The following is a 23,015-nucleotide window of genomic DNA, read 5'->3' as shown; positions in this document are numbered from 1 at the left end:
GGGAGACAATGCAAGGGCAGTGATTGGTCCCAAGGAAAGGGCTGCAGGGCGGAGCCTCCTCCCTAGCTGCTCCTCTCCCAGCTTCCAACAGTTTCTTCTCTACCTTCTTGCTACCTGCTACTGGGATAGGTTCTTGTGCTCAACTCTAAGGTCTGGGGATGGACCTGGGCCAGCCTCTGGGACTCACAAAGAGCCACAGCCAGGGGACTGTTCTCCCAGTGGGTCCCCAGCTCCACCTCTAGCCTGTGCCCACCCTCTCTTTCTTCCAGTCTTAAGAAGCTTGTCTGTAACGCTCAGCAAACTGTTCCTCCACCCAGGCTCTTCCTGAGGGCTCCTGAGCACCAGAGTCCCCCGGAGTAAGGCTGAGCACAAATGCAGCATGGCTCTAGGTGGTCCCAGGAGCGCCCCACCACCATTTGATTTCTGGCACCTCACATCCAGTTCAATGGAGGACGTGAATGTCTTTGTCCTGAGCTGGGCTTGTGCTAAGGAATCCTGCATCAGCTTATGTAGTCCTTACTTGGGAGGACTGAGACTGAGAAATGGAGACTGGAGAGGAGAAATGGTCAGGTCACAGGGTCTTCTCCAGGCTGCCAAGCCCCGAGGCTGCAGCTACAGATCTACCCAGGGGAGGAGGGGTTCAGGGCTGTAGAGGAGGAGTGGGGGGTGGGGGAGAGGAGACACATTGGCAACAGTGATAGATGCCAATGAAATATTTTCCAATTTGCTTCCTGCAAAGCCACAGGTTACCCAAGACACCTTCAATTCTGCCTCTGTTATATGATGGGAATTCAGTATATGAATTTATTTGGGTTAAAAAAAATAGTTAAGGGTCTGAGAGGAGGTTCCACTATTTAAAACATCAGGAGATAGCCAACCTCAGCTCACGTTCATGCAAAGCCAAGGCTCACAAAGGGAGTAGAATTGCCCTAAGGCAAGGCTTTCCTTGTGGAACCCCTACCTGTTCCTCTTCCAGGGAAACTCTGTGTGGAGCCCCCTTTGGCCTTTCTTGCTGCAGCTTAGAATCCAGGCTGCTGTGAGTCCTGTTAGATACCCTTCTGAGTGCTGTATACTTGGTGTCTGCAGCTCCCACAGCTCAGGCTCCAATGACCTTGTCTGCAGTTAGGACATCTGCGTGGGGCAGCAGGTGCATCTGTGTATATGAGCCTGCTCTGACCAGTCGTGAGCAGTGACTACACTGGGATCATAGGCAGCAGTGCCAGGCGCTGGGTCGCTGCTCCTGGTCAATGGAAAGAGCTCTATATTTAGAATCAAAAGCCTTAAGCAGAGTCCCACTTCTGCTGCTCACCACTCTGTGGCCTCGAACCGCCCACCTGACTTCTTTGAGTCTTTACTCTGGGGTATAAAAACGTTTCCCGTAAGGAGAGGGTATGGGTTCAAATGAGGTGACCAGTGTGAATGGTCTGTGCTGCAGAACTGGGCCTACAGTCTGAGCCTGCCACTGTGGGGCACAGTTCCCCCAGGCCATAATCCTGTTGTAGGCTGTGGATGGTCCATGCTAGAAAGCACTCAGTGTGTGTTTGCTAAAATCATCCATCTGCAAACATCTGCTGAGCTACACATGGCTACAGGAAGACATGGGCTGGAGGAAATAAGCAATTTTCTCCAAATACATTTCCTGTGAGGCCCAAATGCTGGGAAGTGGGCTGGGGCTTCTAGGATGGGTAGCAGGATACAGTGATGGCTCCTTCTCCAGGACGTCTCCGGTCAGCTGGGGAGAGCTCTGGTCGGAGGGCCCTACCCTGAGGTGCTGGGTCAAAGGCAAGCAAGGGTGCTCCAGGGAAGCAGGATCTTGGGAGCGAGTCCAGAGCCCCTTTCAGCATCTTCGTGGAGATGGGAAAGAAAGAACTGAAAATATGCTCGTTAAATCTGCATCTGGCACCCGGCTTGGCAGGGTTGCCAAAATTCTGTAAGACTAGAATTAAATTAGCAAATTGGAAGTCGAATGATTTTAAGCAGGCATGATGGAATTCATCAGGGCCAGGTGGAAGCTGTTGGGGGAAGGGCACCAGGAAAGCCCACATCCCCGGGGGTTGGAAAGCCTGGCTGTGAACAGAAACAGAAAAGAAACGAGCCAGACATGATCCACATGACTGAGGTTCACCCTGGGCATGTGGGGTAGCAGAGGGGCCATACTGCAAGGTGGGAGAGACAGGAGGCATGGCTAGACAGACACCCCCAGGAAGGGGTGGCTGGATGGAAGCCTTCTCTTCACAATGAAGAAAGGAGCCTTGGGGGGCTGTCTGGGTGAGAGGCAGATGGGTTCTCTGAACAAGTGGCTCTACGTGGGTGACACTGCATGAGGGTGGCTGACACTGTTGTAATCACCACTGCATACTTACTAAGTTTGGGGAAACACTAAGTGGGAATTAATGGGTGGAGAAAGGGCCAGCCTCTATGGAGGAAAAAAAGAAGATGGAAGAGATGTTCATGGGGCACTGACAAGGTTCCAGGCACGTGGTGTGATGCCCACCACGCATTAGCACCACACTAATCCTATACCTCAGAGGTTTTCTTCCTTTTCATTTTTCTGTCTTTCTTTTTAATTGTCTTTACTTAAAATGCACGTGTTCCTGAACACAGGAATGAATGCCTCTAATCCCAGCACTTGGGAAGTGAAGACAGAAGGACTAGGAATTGAGGGCTATCCTAGGCTACATAGGAATACAGAAGGCAGCCTGACCTGCATAAAGTTCTGTTGCAAAACAAAACAAATACATGTGCAAATCAGGCATAGTGGCTCACTCAAATAATAGCAGAATTTGGGAGACAGAGGCTGGAGGATTATCATGATTTGAGGCCAGCCTAGGCTACAAAGTATATAAAGTAAAACCCTGTCTCAAATTTTTATTTATCTTAAATAAAAATGTACACATACACACACAGTATATATGAGGTTGATGGAGTCTCTCCCACCCTCTCAAATCCAACTCCTCTTGTGGTGGACCAGATATCTTCTGAGGCAGATTCCATGAACACAGAAACCACTCTTCATGTGCAGGGCCATTCTTAGCCTGCACTAACCTGAACATATTCTGGGTTAGCATAGTATTGTACAGACCACACTGCATGGAAGCCTTCTCTGGTGAGGAGTCTACCCTGACTCTCCTCCCATACTGGCCCCAAAGGTACAAATCTTTCTTTATAATGGATGCAAGACATTTCCACACCACTATGTTGGAGCATAGCCTCAGGCAGGCACGAGGAGCCTTGTCAGTCCTCTGACACACAACATGCTATAGGACAGGCCCTTGCACATAGCTCTCTCTGGAGCTGGAATTGGCCTGATTAAGCAAGTATGTCCTCTTAAAGCCTTCATTCACGACATTGGAGCTTTTCAAGTCCCCTAGGTCTTTGCAAGCATTTGATCTCTAGGCATCGTTATACATTTTTTCCCTCTTTTGGGGACATTTTTAGGCAAAATAATTCCATTTGACTCCCAGTCCCTTGGACTTAGTTCAAGTATCCATCATGTGTTTATGGGCCATTTCCACCTTGGGAGCTATCTGCTTATTTTTGCATGGGGCTGCTATTTTACTCTTTGTTATTCTTTGCATGTGTGATAAAGGTGAGCTTGCTGCTTCCTCTGTACTAGGCTCCTCACCCAGGTCACTGCATGGAACTGGGGTCCTGTCAAGTGCTTGCTTGTATAATCCTTGTATAAGGCCAAGAAAACAGAGGTGCAAAGACTTGGGTCACTTGATCAAGGTCAAAAATGGTCAGAAGGAGGGCAGGGTGGAGTCTGAGGGACAAGTTGAACCCATCCTTCCATTTGCAAATCAGTTGGTTCTCAAGCCTTCCCATGGCCCCTGTAATCTAACCCATAAAGAAAGTCCCCCCGAAAATCCCCCTTTCTGTTATTAATTGCTTCCTCTATTGTGCGCCATCTTTAAAAGAATGTACATTTTATATGCCGGGTAAGGAGGTTGACTGCACGGGGACCCTGCCCCTTCCTGGGACACTGACAGGCCTGGGGACATGTTGGGGAAGATGAGAGGTGGGCAGGATTTAATCCATGCCCCGTGAGACATCACATCCTCAAATCACAGGTGCTCTAGCCTGGCTCACAGTACACACTGGGTGGTGGAGCCCTGGCTCTTAAGTGTAACTGACACACATGCTCCTATGTGTCTGAGTACCAGGAGCAAAGCCATGCTCACAAAGAAAGCTGCCTCTGGTCTATACTGACATCTTTTTTTTTTTAGTAAGGTGATTTATTTATTTGTTTACTTAGCTCCTGAAACAACATCACACGTGGGTTTCTGGATCACGGAGCAGACAAGAAGTTGTCCTGTGAACCAGGCCATGCTCATTGAGATGAATGTACACCATATAGTCCTCACGCTTCCCAGGGGCATAGCAACACAGAAGGGGAGGGAGTGTTTGCATGCCATTTGCCACTTTTCTTCTAAGAAAAAAGGAATTAAGTTAACAGAATCAGAAAACTGTGAGAAGCTGACAAGCTGAACGAACAGGCAGAAACAAGTTTTAAAGTTACTCTGTGTTCACATGACACTTTTAGCTTTGACCTTAGATGACTTCAGCATTTCCCAAAATGCATCTCTACAAACCTCCAGACCACCTTCTTATGCACACACATATACCTTCTCTGATTGGTCAGTCTTGGAAAGCTGCACACGATTCACTCTTGTACAGAGTCTCACACTCACAACACGTATGCGCACCCTTTGATGGATTTTCAGTACATTTCCTACAACTTATGCACACCTAGAGGTCCTCTGGTATAAGGACTTTTACATTTTACCCAAAGTAGTCAGCTATGGAGGGTTTTTATTTCCTATCCACACTTATACACCCTTAGACACATGGTCTACAAACCTACCATGAGAAAACGCTGGCCTTTTTTATTTTATAGTATTGGAGCTTGATTAAAACAATGCTGGCCTAGCACACACAAAGCTCTGGGTTTGACAAACTGAGCATGGTGGCACATACCTATAATCCCAACACTCAGGATGTAGAAGCAGAAAGACGGAAGTTCAAGGTCATCCTTGGCCAGCTGGAGTTACATGAGACACTAACTTAAAGACAACCTATTTCAGTAACAAACCAAAGACCCCATCATAGCATGGGCATCCACCCTCTCAGCTCTGAATATCGCCTAGGAGAATGCAGATGGCTTCCTGTACACCCACACATCACTTAGCTCACTGATATCTCAGGGATATCCAACATGTCCACATACCCAGGCAAAGGGATGTCCAGTGAGTGCAACCCAGAGAGGCTTAAGCTATGTGGTGGTTTAAATGAAAATGTCCCCCCGAGGCTCAGGGAGTACTACTATTAGGAGGTATGGGCCTGTGGGAGGAAGTGTGTCACTTGGGGGTAGGCTCTGAGGTTTCAGAAGCTCAATCCAGGCCTAGTGGTTCACTCTCTCCCTGCTGCCTGCCGATCCAGATGTAGAACCCTCAGCTCCTTCTCCAGCACCATGCCTGCATGCAAGCTACCATGTTTCCCGCCATGACGGTAATGGACTAAACCTCTGAACCTGTAAGCCAGCCCCAATGAAATGTTGTCTTTTGTAAGAGTTGCCTTGGTCATGGTGTCTCTTCACAGCAATATAAAGCTTAACTAAGACAAACTGTATGGACCAGCAGTTAGGGAGAGGTGGAAATTGCTCTGGGCTCAATGGTTTTCAGCAGGTGGGTCCCAGAGACTCATGGAAGCTAAGCTGAATGTTTTGCGGATGGCAAATTAGGCCCCACCCAACGAAACGGCTACAACCTAGTCTCTTTCCTCCATTCCTGGGAAACCCTTCTCCAGGCCTAAGTGTTTTCTAGCACCCAAGTGAATCACACTGCCTAGCCCCACCTTCTTTCCCTGCTTTCTGCTCCCTTCTGCTCCACTCTCAGACACTGCACGTCAGTCACAGGACACAGCTCTGCCCTAACACCTGATGCCCACCTGCTGATCACAGGAGCTGGGAAACAAGGTGGTGAGCTGCCACCAGATGTGCGGGGCAGACTCAGGACAATCAGAAAGTCAGGTGACACAGTGAACTGAATAGTCACTGGGGCCACTTCCCAAGAAGGCACTTCGGTGTCCCTTGACCACTGTGTCCAGACACTGGACAGTCACTGTGTTTCTTTCTTTCTGTGCTACTCTTTGAGGCATGCTGGGGTGGCCAGCAAAGCCAGAGAATCCAATACTTAGGGTCCTTCTTTCATGGTTTCCCTGAGTAACCTCTGGAAGGTCCAAGTGGTGGGAATGTATGTGGATCCATTCATTCATTCATTCATTCATTCGATCACTCATTCATTCTCCTTCCACCTTGTATTTGTGTGGTGTATATGTGGGTATTATTCTTGCATGAGTGTGAGACCACCTGTGAACAGGTGCACACACATGAATGCACATGTGTGTTCAGGCCAGGTCGACACTGGACATTTGTTCCCTCTTTGTCAAGATTTCTTGTTGAACCTGAGGTCCACCCTTTTGGTTAATCTAGCTAGCCAGCTCACTCTTGGGCACCCCCTGTCTCCACCACCCAGGTTCTGGGATTGCAGACAGGCCTCCCACACCTGCCTGGATTTTAGGGTTCTGGGCGTCCAAACTCTGATCCAAACACTTGAGCAACAAGGGCTTTATGAGCTAGCTCTCCACTCAGTCATAAGTCAGCTTTTCACTGGGGAAATTTGTGGTTATTTGAAAGCGACCTCAATATTCTCCACCCGGTTTCCTTTAGAGTTCCCATCTTATGTAACATGATGTGCTTGTCAAAATGAAGACACTGACGTTGGGATGTGAGTAGCAGCTGAGCTGCAGACCGCCTTCCTATTTCAGTTTCCCACCAATGTCCCTTTTCTACCCCAAGACCCAGTCAGGAGTCCAGGGCACCACCAGATATTTTGTCATCATGTCCTTGTCTCTGGGATTATTGCTGCTTTGCAGAAATAGGCACCACTGTTTGTAACAATCAGGGTGGTCTGAGGTAGAGGTGAAGGCAGGGTTCCAGCCACCCTGCAGGAGCAACATCCCAGTTAGGCAGTAAGTTATGTCTTGGGGTCCACTCTGCCTCTCACCGTGACCTAGCATTGAGCTCATCACTTCTCATCCACAGCTCCCAGCCTCCATGTCCACAGGGTAGCAAGGATCTCTCTGCCTTACTGGAGGCCTGAAGAAGGCAGTGAACATGGATAAGTGTTTACAGTCTTACAGCTCTGTCCAGTGGCTGCTGGACTGCAATCACCAATGCTACTGTAATGGTTGTCAGGAAGAGGACTCCATGTTCCATTTCCAAAGCAGGACAGGCCATAGTCTGAGCTCCCTTCTGGAGGCATCCCTGTCAGCTCCATCAAGATGTCCCATACGTCTCTCTGTGCCCCACAGGAAAGGGAAATGCCCCTGGAATTAGCCTGACCAGGTTTATGCCCCTGGAAATCCATGCTCACCTGTTACCTTTCCTGGCCTCCCACATGAAGAGCCCTGGGCCCCACCCCTGGCATCCTCCTTCATGTTTGCTGTTTTGCTGTGGGCCTCTTACCCTGCTTGACCTGTTAAGTTACACCTTCCTGTGTTCCCTTGTTCCTGGTTAACAAGTCCCAGGAGAGCACAGAGTGTCACCTGTGTCCAGGACAGCTCCTGACACTACCTAGAAGCACTGAGCAGACACAGGACCTCAGATGATGGGTTGCTAAGTTTGAGTTGACAGTCCCCAGCCTCCAGCCTCTAGCTTAGTCACCTGAACACAGGTCTCCAATCCTCTGACCATACTGGTTGCATTCATATAAAAGAAAAAAAAAAAAAAGACAAGCTGTTTTGGAACCTGGGGCTTCTTGTAGTTTCTTTAACAAAAATAATAATTCCATGACATTACTGTCCCTTCTCCAGCCTCTTCTGTCCCAAGCAGCTCTGCCAATTAGAGATCACAGTGTCCTCCTCATCGAGGACCTATCTCACCAAGTCAACAAGTCCAAACAGAAGCTGGGAAACTCCCACAGGCATCCTCTCTTGCACTGGAGCCCTTCCCTGGTGTGCATCAGCATCAAAAGTTGAAGACTGCTCAGGCAGAAGGAACCGGCTAGAGTGGGGGGCTGGGAGGTTAGGAGATGGTAGGGAGGGGATGGAGTTGGCAGGAGGGGTAGGGGGGCTGCAGATGAGGGCACTGAACTTCAGAGAGGGGAAGGGAGAGGCAGGACACACAGCAGCTCTGGGCAAGTCCACTATCCTGCTCTGCAGCCTGGCTCTGACTTAATCTGCATTTGGAATCTTCCAGAAAAGGATGCAGGTGCGAGAAATGGCTTTCAACATCCTAAGTTCTGCCCAAGGTGTCTGGAAGATTCCAAATGCTCTCTGTGAAATCTGCTCATAGCTTCCCAGAAGGTTTCAGAACTCTAGGGACCCCCCCCCCCCAAGTTCCAAGAGTCCCCCAAAGCAGCAATAGCTTTGACCAGCCAGAGTTGCTCAAGTTCGCCTTTCGCTGAAGAACAGGTGCTTATGCACCTGAGCTCCAATCTGACCATCTACCTTCCCGGACCAGCCTGGGGTACTTGAACTGGGTGGCAATGGATGAAGATTACTCCCCTAGAACAACAGCCTGCAGGGGTGCAGGGCTCCGAGCCAGGCAGAATGCAAAGCAAGAGAAGTGGCCAGGAGCCAGCACATGACCATGCCACTTCACCCAGCCTTCCTAGTGCTCCACAATAAGGTGTCACAACCACAGTTCAAGTGAACAAAAAGAAACGCACAGCAAATCCCCCACGGAGTGACAGAGCGAGCCTTAGAGGGTCGTTCCTCCAAGTGGGTAAGCCTCCATTCTCCTTGTCAGAGGCTCTGGACAGTGCCATAGAAGGTAGAGTCCTGTGACTTAAGTCACTTGTGAGAACCCATTCTAGAGATGGTTAAGTTGAGACTCGGAGAGGAACAGGACCATGTTTCATACAGACTTTCAGACTTCCTCCTAGTGCTTGGGTCAGATCTGGGCCCATGGAAGAACTCAACCCACCTGCGAATAAGCTAGTGAATTGCAGATGAGAGTGTCACAAGCCAGATGTTTATTTTACCCTCTGTTGCTCTACCTGACTTTAGTCTAAGGACCAGGAGACCAGGCTGACGTTGATGAGCACAAGCCTAAAAACATGGGCCTCCCAGACTCCCTCACTCCCTGAGCCACTGATGGGCATCAAGCAAGGGAAGTGACCCTGTGTGGGGGGGTTCTGACCCACTTTGGCCCTCAGCATATACCAGAGACAGAGCCACATGAGGAGGTGGGTAAGAAAGACTGATGAATCTCTCACCTGAAGACTGGGATCCTGTTATGAAATGTCCCCACCTCCCAAGGCTGCCATTTTGAGCAAGCCTTCATGAACTAGCTAAACACATGAGATTTTGGTTTTATGAGTATCAGTCATTAAGTCCCCACGACAACCGTAGGGACACCTGGTGTACCGTTCTGGTGCTGGTTGCGGGCGGAAGGGTTTCTCTGGAATCTGTCTGATGGCTGGGGTTGAACTCTCTTGGCAACACGACTGGCTTTGGAATCACCTGGAAGACACACCTCTGGGTGTGTAGGTGTTTCCAGAGAGGATTGCTAGAGGAGGGAAGACCCACCCTGAATGTGGGTGGTACCATCCCTGGGGCCCGAGTCCCAGTCTGAAGGAAAAAGAGAAAGGGAACTTGAGCTGAACTCCAGCAGTCTTCTCTCTGCCTCCTGATCTGATGTGAGCGAGCTCCTGCCATCCCGCTGGGATTGTGAACTCAAGTAAGCCCTTCCCCCTTCAAGTTGCTTCTCTTTCTGTCTTTGGTGTAGCAGTGATGACGGCCCACCCTGCAGCTCAGGGGGAGTGCTCCCTCCTGAAGAACCAGAAGCTGAGGCTCAAGAGAGGGAATGCCATGTGGTCAAGGTCCTTGGTGAGGATGCAGGAGGTGCGTCCTTGGGTCTAGGCAACTCCACGGCTTGTATGCTGTTGTGTGGCTGCTGTGGGCCTGAGACAAGTGTGCTGAAGCCACAGCTAGGGCTGAGTAGAGACAGGAAGCAGTGGGAAGCAGGTAGAAAAGTGCATCTGGCCTCCTAGACATCAGAGCTCTGGGCTTCTCTGCTTTGGTTGGCCATGCAGCACCAGGGCCAGCTCCATGTTGCCAGATGCATTACCAGGATCTCCAAACCAGACAGGGGACAGAATTTAGGACGCTGTAGTTAAAGACCCTCAGATCACAGCCACAGCCCCTCTACCCCTCTACCTCCTCAGACCATTTTCTCACGTCTATACCCTCTTCTGGAAGACTCCAAATGCTTCTTATGAAATCTGCTCATGGCTTCACAGAGAGCACCATGCCTCAGAACTCCAGAAACTTTCCAATGTACAGATTCTTAATAAAGCAACAGCAATGTTGATCTCCACAAAGCCATAAGGGCAGGGCTTGTTTCATTAATCACTATGATGATCATCGTTCTCATTGATTTTAAAAGAACTCTGGGGCCACTGTCCTAGGTTTGAACCTTGTCTTTGTTCTGAACTTGCTGTGCAACTATATGCAAATTAAGTCAACAGGGCACATATAAAAAGCCTACTGTGTGCTGGTGAGATGGCTCAGTGCACAAAGTTGCCAAGCCTGAGGACCTGAGTTTGATCCCCAGAACCTACATGGTGGAAAGAAAGAACTGACTCTGCAAATTATATCCTGACCTTCTCATGGACATGCACACATAGTAAATATATTTTAAAATGTTACTGAAAGTCCTAAAATAGGCAGGCTGGGCTCATAGAAATAGTCTCAACCCTGCTTAACTCTGACTTCCTTGCCTGGATGATGAGGACCAGCAGATGCTAAAGTGCCTACTCTGTGCTAGGTCTTTGACATGTGCTGTGAGTCCTCACTTCACCCCACTGAGAGCCTCAGGAGGTTGGTTCTCCAGAAATGGCTTTGCAGCTGAGGAAACAGAGGCGCAGGCCCATGAGGTGGCTGGGGTGAGTCTGCTGCAGCAACAGTGTGTGGCGATGTCCACGCTTGCCTCCCAAGCCCCCCTCCTTCGGCAGATCAGCCCACAGAGCACAGGGGGATAATAGGAGAGAGTGCTCTGCAGCCGATGAAGAGCCGCACAGATGCATGACATCATGGTTATTAATAATGGAAGCAGCACAACCAATCCACTATCCATCCAGATGGACCACCTGAACCGCCTCTAGTCGCCTGCACACAGATCACAGGACTCTGCAGTGGGGTGGCAGAGAAGCACCCCAGGAATGCCACCCTCTTGACATGGCTGGGGTGGGGCAGGTCAGATAGATGGGTAGTCCTCTGAGAGAGCAGAGCCAGCCTGGTCTCCAAGCACAGGATGCTTATGGTTTGGCCTCTGTGACAGAGCCAAGATGGTAATTAGGCCTTAGCTGGAGCAGCAAGCTTCCCCAGAGGATGCTGGCTGGGAATCCATGAGCAGTGGTTAGCTGCCTGTGTCCTCTTACGGTGGGGCCTTAACCTTTGGGTTCTCTGCCTGGTAGGTTTTTCCTGACACTTGACACTTTGCCTCCATATCCATTGCTCAGGGTCCAGGACCAGAGTCAAGTCTGAGAATTCCTGAAGCCCCAAGTCTCAATTCTGCACTTTTCTTCCTTCTGTTCGCAATGTGCCCTGTCCCTGGGCTGCCTGTCTTTCTATGCAGGCATCAGAGGCAGGTGGCCGCATCGTGCCCTCTGATGCCCTGTCCACCTGGGCTGCCTGCCTTTCTATGCAGGCATCAGAGGCAGGTGGCTGCATCGTGCCCTCTGATGCTCATCATCTTTCTTCTCACCAGAGAGCCAGCTCTGGAAACAAAGGGAGTGGAGTTTCCCCAGCTGCAATCCCTAGATGGCTGCCTGGGACCCACCTAGCCTGGGCAAACACTCAATACATCCCCTAGGATGCTGGTCTGGGTCAAAGCCATCTTTGCCAATAGGGACACTTTCCTCTGTGCCCACTCTGCCTCGAGGTAGGGTCCTTTTTTGTTTAGACATTTGATTAAAACAAATAGGACAGCACTCCCCAGAGCTGGGACTCCCCTTTCCATGTGACCAAATAGCAGTGAGACAATATGAGCAAATAGGACAGGAAGTGAAAGAAAGTGGGAGACCCTGAGAACCCCCGAGAGGGTTTCCCACTCACTCAGGATGCATCTTGGGGAGCAAGTACTGCCAACTCTGGGGACACTGGGACATGGGGACCTACGGCAAGAGAGTTTTCTGATGAGTGACTCTTGGCCACAGGCTGGAGCACAACAGGATGGATGTGTGTGTGGGGTGCATGCAGAAACAGTTGTGTGAGTGTGAACAAGTGTACAGTGTGGAGCGTGTAGGAGAGAGTGTGAGCATGTGTGGATGAGTGGCCAGGATCGTGTGTGTGTGTGTGTGTGTGTGTGTGTGTATGTGTGCTGGCACACACACATGTATATGAAAGAGAGAAGGGGTAGGGTGGGGGTGGGGGGTCTACTTCTACAGTGGGTCTATGTATAGAAGTGGCTGTTTGAGTGTGAAGCAGTACACAGGTGTGTGTGAGGAAGAGACTGATCATCATGGAGTTCACGGTTACCCCAGATTCATGGAGTCCCAGAAACAAACCGTGCATAGTAGGTACCTGATCAATAGTTCATCCAATAATCAATCATGTAAATTGATATGTTTCCCAATGTACTTCTATAGGTGCCTGCATAAAGCAGCAAGGTTGGTCCCACAAAAGAATCTCTTCACGTCTGCATGCAGTTCAGTTATGGGAGAGCACTGGGTGGGACTCTGCTGCTGGTCCCCGTTCTCAGTGCTTTGATAGTAGTTTAACTGCCTCTCGGAACAACTCAATAAATAGACTTGGTCACTACTGGGCCATCTCAGGCCACTTGTGGCTCTGAGCTCCTGGCCATCCTCCACCCAAGGGAACAATTAGAACTCAGCTGTCAGTTTGTTTGCAACTGCACGGCACCGCATCAGCTCTATGACATCAGCTCTATGAAAAAAGCCCATGAAGCTGCTTTCCTGCAGAAAACTTGAAAAGGGCTACCGCCAACAAGAGGGATGATGGATTTAACAAAGTTAAACAGGTTATTGTATTGCAGGACTTTTCAGAGCCTTTAATTTGCTAACACAGATTGATTGGTCAGATGGGTAAAAAGATCTTGTGGAAACTTGCAGACTTAAACAGGGAAACCTTTACTCGTGGAACAGCCTTCAGAGCTAGCATTCCATGGAACACACTGGGAAATCTGCAAGCCAGCACAAAGGACACTTGTTAATGCTTGCTTCTGTGCGGATGATAGGGCAGAAACGGTGTTCTAGGTCACAGAGCAGAGCCATGGCAAAAGCCTGCCCAGTAACCACTCAAACCACTGGAACCAGTACATGCACAAAACTTCACAGTCACACACACACAAAATAACTTACAGGTCCTCAGTTCTCCCTGGGGGACACTCATCCCCATTTTCTAGATGATAAGAGCACAGATGAATGAAGTTTGGACCACTCTGATCTGGGTGAGCCAGTGCTGTGGGCTAGTCACTTGAGTCCGTTTTCTTTCCACTGTGGTCTTCATCAAACAGTCCATACATTCATTAGACTCTTATAGGTGAGCAATGGTAGCTATGTGAAACCCCTGTAAGAACTCGAGGCGGATGCCACTGCACCTGTCCTGGGGCCACCACCAGTCCTGTCCCAAGCCCAAGCACCCTGCACATGTCAAGCGGGTAGCGTTGGTGCTCTTAGAAACGCCCATGGAGCAGGGCTCTGGGAACACCAGTCTGTGAGGCCCCGCATCTCCTTGCCAATGGTATAGACTTAACCTACCTAGCACTGCAGGTATAGACCCCTATGTTCCCCCCTCCCCCGCCCCCCGAGCCAGGTGCCATTCTGTGAGGGGTAAGGAAGAACCAAAGCAGGGCTACTTTCACTCTCTAACAGTGAGCGCGCAATGAGCAAAGGCTGTGTGCTCTGACAGTCTGAAACTGAGGAGGCCTCCCGGGAAACGTGGCCAGAACAACCAAACCCACTGAGCAGTTCCCAGAGGTGTGTAGACCCCGCTGTGCGTCCCTGAGAAGGGGCGAGGATCCGCACAGGACCCTGGAGTCTGCGCACCCAAGGGCGAATGGGGCTGCGCACCGCAGCAGTGTGCGGACGCGGGAACGCTCGTCACCTTAGGATGATGACAGAAGTAGCGTTGGGAAAACGCGAACGCAGAGCGCGTGCACCGGCGCAGAGCCGGGGCCGCTCGCACCCAAGGGATCCGGGAAGCTAGGACCGCCGCGCCCACCCGCCGTAGCCTCATTGATGCGGGGTGCTCCATGCTCGGTGCTTACCTGCGGCCGGCTGGGCTCTGCGCCTCGGGCTGGCTGCGCTGGGCTGCGCCGCGCCGGGCTGGCTGCGCTGGGCTGCGCCGGGCTGCGCGCCCGGCCTCCGGCGGCTCGGCAGCGCCCGCGCGCTCGGCTCCGCCCGGCTCGGCTCCGCCCGGCGGTGCCCTGGGCGCTCGCTTGGCGGCCCACGCGGCGCGGGGTGGGCGCGGGGCGGGCGCGGCTCTGGGCCGCCCCGCGGCCGCTGGGAAGCTCCTTATTTGGGCAGTGATGTCAGGGGAAGTCGCAGGGGCCGGACCACCCACTTCTTTCCATTCTCTCCCCAGAGTTTCCTGTTGCCAAACCCGGGGACCCCACTGTCTGTCTGGGGCGAGCACAGCCTGGCTACCGGTTGGTCCGGGATGCCCGGGTGGCAGGGGTCATGGAGCAGCCCGGCGGCCCAGCGTGTGGCGGACGGGGCAACTGGGGTGGGTGGAGGAGGGGGATCTGCGGCTGGGGAATCCCCGGCTCCAGCAGCCACTGGGAGGGTCTGCGAGACCGCCTCCACTGTGACAGGCCCTGTCACTGTGGGCACCGCCCCTCCCTCCTCTCCCGCCCTGGCTCCCGCGCTGTCATTTCCTCTCAGGATCTCCAAAGAGGACAGGCAGGGAAGCCCCGGTGACCACGGCAAGGGCCCTGTGCTTGGGTGCCACGCCTTGGATCCACAGGGCCAGGAGGGTGTCTATGGCCTTTTCCAAAGTGAGCTCAGCCGTAGTCTTCCTCCCAGAATGCCAGCCGTTTCCTGAAAGCACTTGCATTCCCCGGGTGGGAATCAGCTTTAAGGATTGCTGGAAGCAGAGGACCTGGCAGGACCACTCTGGGCTCCTGACTGGGTGGAGGTGGAAGTCATCAGGGACTTCCCAATGATCAAACCTTACTAGAAGCTTCTTCTGTGTCTGGTACCAGTCGTGCCTTACTTTGGCCCTTGTTGGGAACAGCAAATGTATTGGAGATGAATTGGAGGCAGTCCCCCAATTGTCCCCACCAGCCAACACAAAGCAGTGGCCTTGAGACTTTGGCACTGTCTGCAGTCTACAGGTGCCTGTGCTGCAGCTCAGACCCTAAGGGTGTTGCTTGTGGGCTGCCCTGGCTTGGCTGACTCCAGGGGGAGCTTGTCTACAGGAACAGCTTCAGCAAGAGGTTATGAGGACCAGGGGCAACCAGGATATAAAGAAGACACACGCTCTCGATCATAAAGGTCCGCCATTGTTTCTGTTTGGACCAGGCCTTTCCCCCAAAGAATCCTTAGAGGATCCAAGCTTTCTCTGGCTCCAAGGCCATGATCTCAAACACACCTGAGCACAGTAGACAGAGCTATTGACCCAGAGTATTTCTGTGCCTTCCTACAACTGCACCACCAGAGCCAATGCTTTGCCTCCTGATCCAGGTCAGAGCAAGCTGATCACTTCCAGACCACCAGCTTTAACAGAGGGAGCCCCAGCTATCTAATGACTGCCACACTCCCAGGAGCTGGAGGGAGAACACTATGGCTGTCCGGCTTATGGGAAGTGAAGGCAGGGGTGACAGTAGCTGACCATAGGCCTGCTCACCCACGACTGCCTGCTTACCCATCAGTTACCAAGCTTCCTAGTAGTTCTGTGGATGTCCTCTCTTCTCCCCAACTTCCAGCAGCCCAAGTCCAGCTCGAATGAGGCCACATGCTCTCATGTGCATGTGAGCGCCCCCAAACCCCATCCCATCTCACCCCAAACACTCACCTGCACTCCCAGCAGCCTGGCTTCAGCTGGCCCCCATAGTAAATCAGGTCTCACTTCTTGGGGACCTTAGCGTAACTTCTATTCTCCTGCTGTCGGCCCCACCATATCCAGATCCCTGTCCCCATCCCACCCTTTCCCTGTTCTCAGTGTCCTGGTAGAAGTAGCTTTAGGTGGAGAAAATGAATGATTGCTCCTGCTGTGGGTGGGCAACAACCTCCCTTTTGAGAGTTGGCTCTGCCCTAGCTCCACCAGTGGCTCTCATGCTGCCACAGGGAACTCAGTGACTCCTGCATCTACAAGTACACCTGCATCTGTTACTCTGACTGCAATCAGTTGTGATGGACCCTCCTCCTCTAAGACTGGGCCTTACAGGGCCACCTCTATCTTGGTTAGTCTGTCCACCAAGATGGATCACAGAGGGGGGCAAAGAGTTACACACAGAATCATCACAGAGCTTCTGGTTCTGGACGGAACTGGGATTAGGTGGCGGGGGCTTGTCAACAGGGCCAGGCTGGATACTCTGATGATAGAGCCAGAGTCAACTGGTGTTTGAAGCGTATGGAGCGGGCATCAGAAATAAGGCACACACACACACTGCTGTAGAATGGCTGCCCTGAGGTTCCTGCCGGATGATCCTTGATGTGGACTCTCCAATACCCTAGGATTTCTCTCCCTACTGCTCTCCCTTGACCAACTAACTTCTTTGTAGCTTCTATCAGGCAATGATATCTCCATATCACCAAAGTGAAGAGTCCTGAACTGGCCATTCTGAGGAGGAATGGAGGAGGATGAAGCATGCCTTCAACAAACAACTACGGCTCTACTTCATCCCTCGACCCTTTGAGCTACATGAGCCCTTCCAGCAGTGGCTGGGATGGTCAGCCAGGAAGCCCTCTCCTGCTCCCCCCACACCAAAGCTACTTGACACTCAGCCCTATCCCAGTGGTGCCATCGTTCCTCACTGGAGACCACAAGGTCTTTAGGACTCTGGCTTCCATGTTCAGGGTCATAGTCTGATGACAGGTAGCCATGAGTCAAAGCCAGCTTCAAAGCCAGCTTCTGTCTGCCTCTTCTCTGTAATTCAGCTGCTCCTCCACCCTAGGGGCTGGATAGAACACAGTAGGCAGATGGTGCCAGGTGCCGTTTCCTTCCTTTGGGTCCAGGCCCTGCCTATAGCAGTGCTGGGTCTTGAGAAAGCCAGTGCTTGCCCCCAAGGGTCCTTCCCACATTATTTCATTCCTGAGATGTGAATCAGGTGCTTCTCCTATGCTGTGAACATGCAACATGCAAGCTGGTATCCTGGAACACCCATCCGCGGATGGAAACCGATAGGCTAATAGATATCCCACCATGCCTTTCCTGGTGCTTCTGCTTGCCAAGCTGAAAGTGTGGAGCAGGAGACAGGCAGCACGGGGCCAGGAGGAGGCCACATTCCTTCTAAAGCTACAATTCAAGAAGATGGCAGTCTAGGTGTTCTAGGCTAGAACGCTAGATGTTAGTTTCCATGGAAATGACACACACACACACACACACACACACACACACACACACACACACACACATGCATGCACACACACACACCTGTTCCAAAGTCAGCATCACAACATAGAGACTCCACAGTCCTAGAGCCCAGGGCAGGGCTGACATCAGATCTGTGTCTCTATGTGCAGGATCCTTTGCAGCTCCTAACAACCAAATGATAGGTAGGCTTTTGGAATACTCTGTGGTTTCTAAGGTGTGGGGCCTGCCACAGTGTCCTTGGCAGAATCTTCACGGTAGGGGTGAGCAACTGCCCTGAGGGTCCCCGACTTATTTTTGTTTATGTCTTCTTCCCATCAGTCATTCATTTCTCCACCTCTCTTCCCCTGTGGCCATCATTTTTCTGGACTCAGATTCTCTGTGCTCCTCCCTCCCTCTCTCTTCTTTCCCTCTCCCTCTCCCTCTCTCTCTCTGTATGTGTTCTTGTGTGTATGTGTTTGTGTCTATGTGTGTATGTGTGTGAGAGAGAGAGAAAGAGAGAGAGGGAGGAAGAGAGAAGGGGTAGAGAGAGGGAGTTCGTGCATGCATTTGGCATTCCCTCCTCTCTCCTGGGGAGAGCTGGAGGTCTCAGCACCTCTGGGGTCCTTTGGATTCTCTTCCAGCATCTGCTCCTTGCTGAGCACTCTGTAGCCAGCCAGCCCTCAGCCCCCTGATCCAGTCTATAATCTGTGGCTGTGGGGTGACAGGAAAAGCCTTGAGGCCATGTGGACCCAGGTTCCTGGGGGTGTCACTGCTATTGATTACCTCATCCTCAAAGCCTTTGTGACATTTTAACAAGATAGCATGACGGATCTCTGAAAGAGGGTACCCAGCATCTAGCAGAGGCTAAGTAAATAGCAGTAATCACCATCTGTCCTCACACTGTGATCTAGAATTCTCGCCTCCTTGTCATGCTTATATTCATGAATGAGGGTCCATCGTGGCAAATCGGGAACCAGCATCTCCTGTTCATTCTTGCTGCCTTGCTTCAGGCCAACACGTCACCGTGGTCCTTGCCCCACCACCCCACTCCCCACTCAGTTTGTTCTTTTGGTTTTCTTTTTTTTTTTTTCTGAGTCTCTCTGAGTAGCCTGGAACTTGCTATGTAGATCAAGTTGGCTTCAAACTCACAGAAATCCTTCTGCTTCTACCTCTGCCTAAGTGTGAATAAAGGGGAGTAAGTCCATCATACCAGGCCCAGGCAACTCTGTTAAATCCATCTGAACTCATGAGGTACTCTCAAACAAAATCAAGTGAGACCCTGTCTAGCTAAAACACCTTTTCCTTGTGCCTTTGATAATTAAACCTCAGTTTACCTCTCAGACATGCTGTGTGCCCTGTCCTCATCCACGTGGCCTTCTTACCTCGCTGAACCTTTAGGGATTTCTGAGTCTGCTAAGTAACTTCACATGCACAACCCTGTATTAACTTCTCACCTATGTCTTAACAGTTGCTAGTAGCATCAAGGGCATCCCCAGTCCCCAGATGGCACTGTCTGTGTCCAGCACTAGCTGTGCTGGCCTGGTCCTCCTATGCACTCTTTTCCTCATAGACTGGGTTCCACTTTAGATTCTACATTTCACAAGCACATCTTAGTTCCAGGAATATCACAGGCATGCAGAGAAAGCTGGTCGTCACACTGTGTCCTTACAGGTGACCGGTCCAGCAAACAACCACCATGAGTGGGCACATCCTCCAGCCAGTGATTTTCCCAAAGGGCAGGAGGATCTTCTCCGTTTTCTACTGACACTTGGCCCTGCCTCAGTTCTGGATTCTCACATGTATTTCTGAAAGGGACTCCCACAGGGCTCACCCTCCCTACCATGGGGCCCAGGTGGAGAAGGCAGGGCCTTCCCTTCCAGGAAATCAGATGAGTCAAGCCACATTCCCCTGGCATCTCTGAGAACAGGCTTTCCCCAGCCAAGGGACTGGCTGGATTGTCAATAACAAATGTTCTTCTATCCATGGCCTTGTGCTCAGCATCAGAGCAAGTATCTGGGGTCTGGACTCACTCAGACTGAGGCACAGGTCCTACCCCAATGCTACTGCTACTTAGTTCCAAGGGCCAAGTTCAGTTTCTTCAGGTGTAAAATGAGGTGGGGGCACATCCCAGGACATGGCTCCTAGGACTAAGTGAGAGCTAATGGAATCAAAGGTAAACGTGAATCTTAAGTACCAAGACCTGAAGTTGGCATGTAAAGCATGCTCAGTTAAGAAAGTCCTTCCCTCCCTTACTTCCAGCTCTGTGGACACTGATGGCCTAGGCTCTGCCCTCATGGCTCATCCAGTTAGGGAAGGGAGAGAATGAGGAATAAGTCACAGGAATAAACACTCATACAAGGTGAACAGTAACAGATATGTGTGGGGTCTTGGAGTAGCAGAAAGGAGAAGGGAATTCTGGGATGGTGCTCTGGTGCCCTTCATCCAACTGTGATAGATAAGGCTTGTGTGACCAGCTCAGGGTAGAGAGTCAGGGTCAAGGCGTAGGCAGGAACCAAGGGGAGACAAATCCTGCTCCCTAGTGGGTAACAGCCGGTTCCATAAAGACCTTGTACTGTGGAAAATAACTGACAACAGGAGGAAGGGAAGAAGAGAGAATGGGAGGGGGTGGGGCTGGTTCCCAGGCTACTTTCAGGAGCCTCGTCCAATAACAACAAAGGCATATGTGTGTCTTGCTCCACCCGACTGAAACCTTTGGGCTCTTGAGGCAGGAGGGCCATCTTCAGACTTCCATCCTTCAGCCTCAGGGTCTTCCCAGGAAAGAGCCATCCTTCTCCAGGAAGGGCCTGGCCCAGGCAAGGCAGCTCACATGACTCTTTCTGCCATGTCTTTGCTTGTACTGTTTTATCCCTTCTTGGTTTCCCCCTGTATCTCCCCCTGTAGCGGTTCTTCATGGTCCTTGACCATTCAGGGAGCACATTCCTCTCTCCTTCCTGTGTTCTGGTTTCCTCTGGTTTTGAAGACTAGATTTCAAACCTCCACTTTCAAAACTCTGATTCCACTAAAGTATTTCTGCCCCAGCCCCAGCCCCCACCCTGGATCTTGTGAGTTCCAACAAGAGGCAATGCTTGGTGCTTAGTGGATGCTCAACACAAAAGGAACCTGGTAGGTTCTTTCCTTGTGCTTCCCATGGCAGAGTGGGAAGTGGCAGATGCTGCCCTACTGCCTAGGAGAGCAAGCAAAGCCTCCATCAGTCCTGGGGGATTCCAGGCTCTTCCCAATATAGGCTACGCTACAGGAAAACAAACTCTCATAGCAAGCTCCCCCACCTACCCGGTAATTTCCTGTAACTTGCCTCTGATGTATTGACCCTTGGAAATCTGACAAGAGGATGAGGGTCCCACAGGCACCCTGGAGCACCTAACTGGGTACCTTAGAGAAAGGGCTGAGATCTTAGGAGGGAAGGTAGCCCTTTGATGTCTGGGTCTGGGCCTGAGATGAGGAATTAGGAGGACTGGTAGCCTCCAGCAAAGGTGTGACCATAAGAGGTAGTGACAGGATGAGGGGAGGGAGCACACACGTGCCATATCTTCTCTCTCGTGAAACAAAAAAACGTATCTAGTCGTATGTACACATGTACATATACATAGAAACGTGGAAACAGAGGGGGGCTATTTGTGAGGAGGAACAAGACCTGAGGAGAAGGCAGGAGGATCAGTGCAGACAATGGGGCAAATGCGCTCTAAGTATTATGGGGTTCATGTAATTGTATACTAAAGGTTTTACATTTAAATTAGCAGTGAGGGCAGAGAAGAGATCTGAGATTTAATTTTGTGCCAGGTTGGCTGGCATTAGATTTTGATGGCCAAGTATTATTCTGGGTGTGTCTGTGAGGGACACACCCTGGATGAAATGAATCTGTGACTCAGTAGACTGAGTCAAGCATATGCATCCCCTAAAGTAGGTGAGGATCATGCAGCCAACTAGGGCATGCCTAGGACGTAAAAGCCAAGGAACGAGACCCTCCTGCTGGCCTACAGAAGTAGCAGCTGACCTCCCAAGGCTCAGCTTGGGATCAGAAGGAAATATTGGTTCTTTTCTTGGCTTTCAGATTGAAACTGACCCCCCAAAATCTTGGGACTTGCTGGCCGCCAGAACCATGAGAACCAGCTTCTTACAACACACACACACACACACACACACACACACACACACACACACACACACACATTTCTCTAGAGATCCCTGCCCATGCAGATGATGAGGCCTCACTTCTCCCAGATACCAGGATCTTACAGAATCTCATAACTCTGTGAATGAGCCTTCCCCACCTCCTCACATTTGGACGTGACCCTATTCACCTGGTAGTGCCTCTCTGGCAAAGAGGCATACACAAGCTGGCATTCAGTATGGTGCTAAGGGATCAAACATACACCTCAAACCTACTTGGGCAGCTCTTCAGAGATTTGGGCACAACACACCCATACCCTCACGTCATCCTCAAGGCCCTGGTTTCCACATGAGCCAGGGACCATAATTAGAATTTAGCAAAGACAAGAGGCTGCCCTGAGCGTGGATGCTGCTGTTTCCCCCAAATACATGTATTCTATAACAATGCTCAACTGAGACAGGCAAATATCTGGGGAACCATGAACAAAAACCCTGGCCTTACATGGCTTCTATTCCATAGGAAGTACAGATAGAAATCAAGGGACAGAATGAACATACTCCAGACAACGTGGTAGCAGAGGCAATGGACAGGAGGGCTGGAGTGGGGGATGGGCTACCCATGTAAAACACAGTTAACATAGCCTCCTGGAACAGCTGAATTTAAGCCATGTGGTATATAGGGAAGGCCCTCATGAACAGTGGAAACTTCAGGTATAAGAAGCTGAAGCTCAGTAGGGCTACTGGGAAAACTGCAGGTTTGGGAGAAATAAATGAAATTCCTAAACCAGGTTCCTCTCCTGCCTGTTTGTGGTTGTTTGTTTTGTTTGGAGGGGTTGCTTCTGTTGTTGTTTTCTTGCTTTTGTGTTTTGAAATGGAGTGTCACCAATGAAGTTCCATACATCCCAGGCTAACTAAGCATGATCTTGAACTCTTGATCCCTTTGTCTCCCCTTCCCTGGTGTATGGGTTTGCAGGCGTGCACCACATGCCCAGATTCCCAACTCAGGTTTTAAAGACATTCATGGGTATCCAGAACCATAGCCCATCTAGGGCAGACTGTGAGAGCTGAAAGGGGTATGAGAGCTGACACTGGATAAAGTTCTTGGAGTGCAAGCATGAAGGCCAGAGTTCAGATCTCTGAACAAACATAAAATCAGGTGTGGTGGTGTGACTCTGTAGTGTCAGTGTTCCTGTGCTGAGATGTGAGGCAGAAATGGGAGAGTCCCAGCTACGAGCCTTTCTCAAGCAAGATGGAGGGAAACACTGACCCCCTTCCCGGCTTGTTGTGCATGTGTGCAAGCTCACATACACACACACACACACACACACACACACACACACACACAC

The 23,015-nt window shown here is 51.0% G+C and overlaps 1 protein-coding gene across 4 annotated transcripts in view; it reads right to left on the bottom strand.

Annotated features, from left to right (window-relative positions):
* Hivep3 (HIVEP zinc finger 3) overlaps positions 1–23,015 on the bottom strand; it is a 397,924-nt gene that overhangs the window by 87,569 nt on the left and 287,340 nt on the right. Inside the window, exon 1 of one of the 4 annotated variants that reach the window (XM_031378482.1) lies at positions 14,294–14,351. The exons of the other annotated variants lie outside the window; for them this stretch is intronic. The gene's annotated coding sequence lies outside the window, so the exon portion shown is untranslated. Of the gene's footprint in view, positions 1–14,293; positions 14,352–23,015 lie in introns of those variants that run through there. 4 annotated transcript variants of the gene reach the window in all.

This window comes from Mastomys coucha, unplaced genomic scaffold, assembly GCF_008632895.1.
Source record: "Mastomys coucha isolate ucsf_1 unplaced genomic scaffold, UCSF_Mcou_1 pScaffold18, whole genome shotgun sequence".
Lineage (NCBI taxonomy): Eukaryota > Metazoa > Chordata > Mammalia > Rodentia > Muridae > Mastomys > Mastomys coucha.
This window is presented reverse-complemented; position numbering and strand designations above follow the sequence as displayed.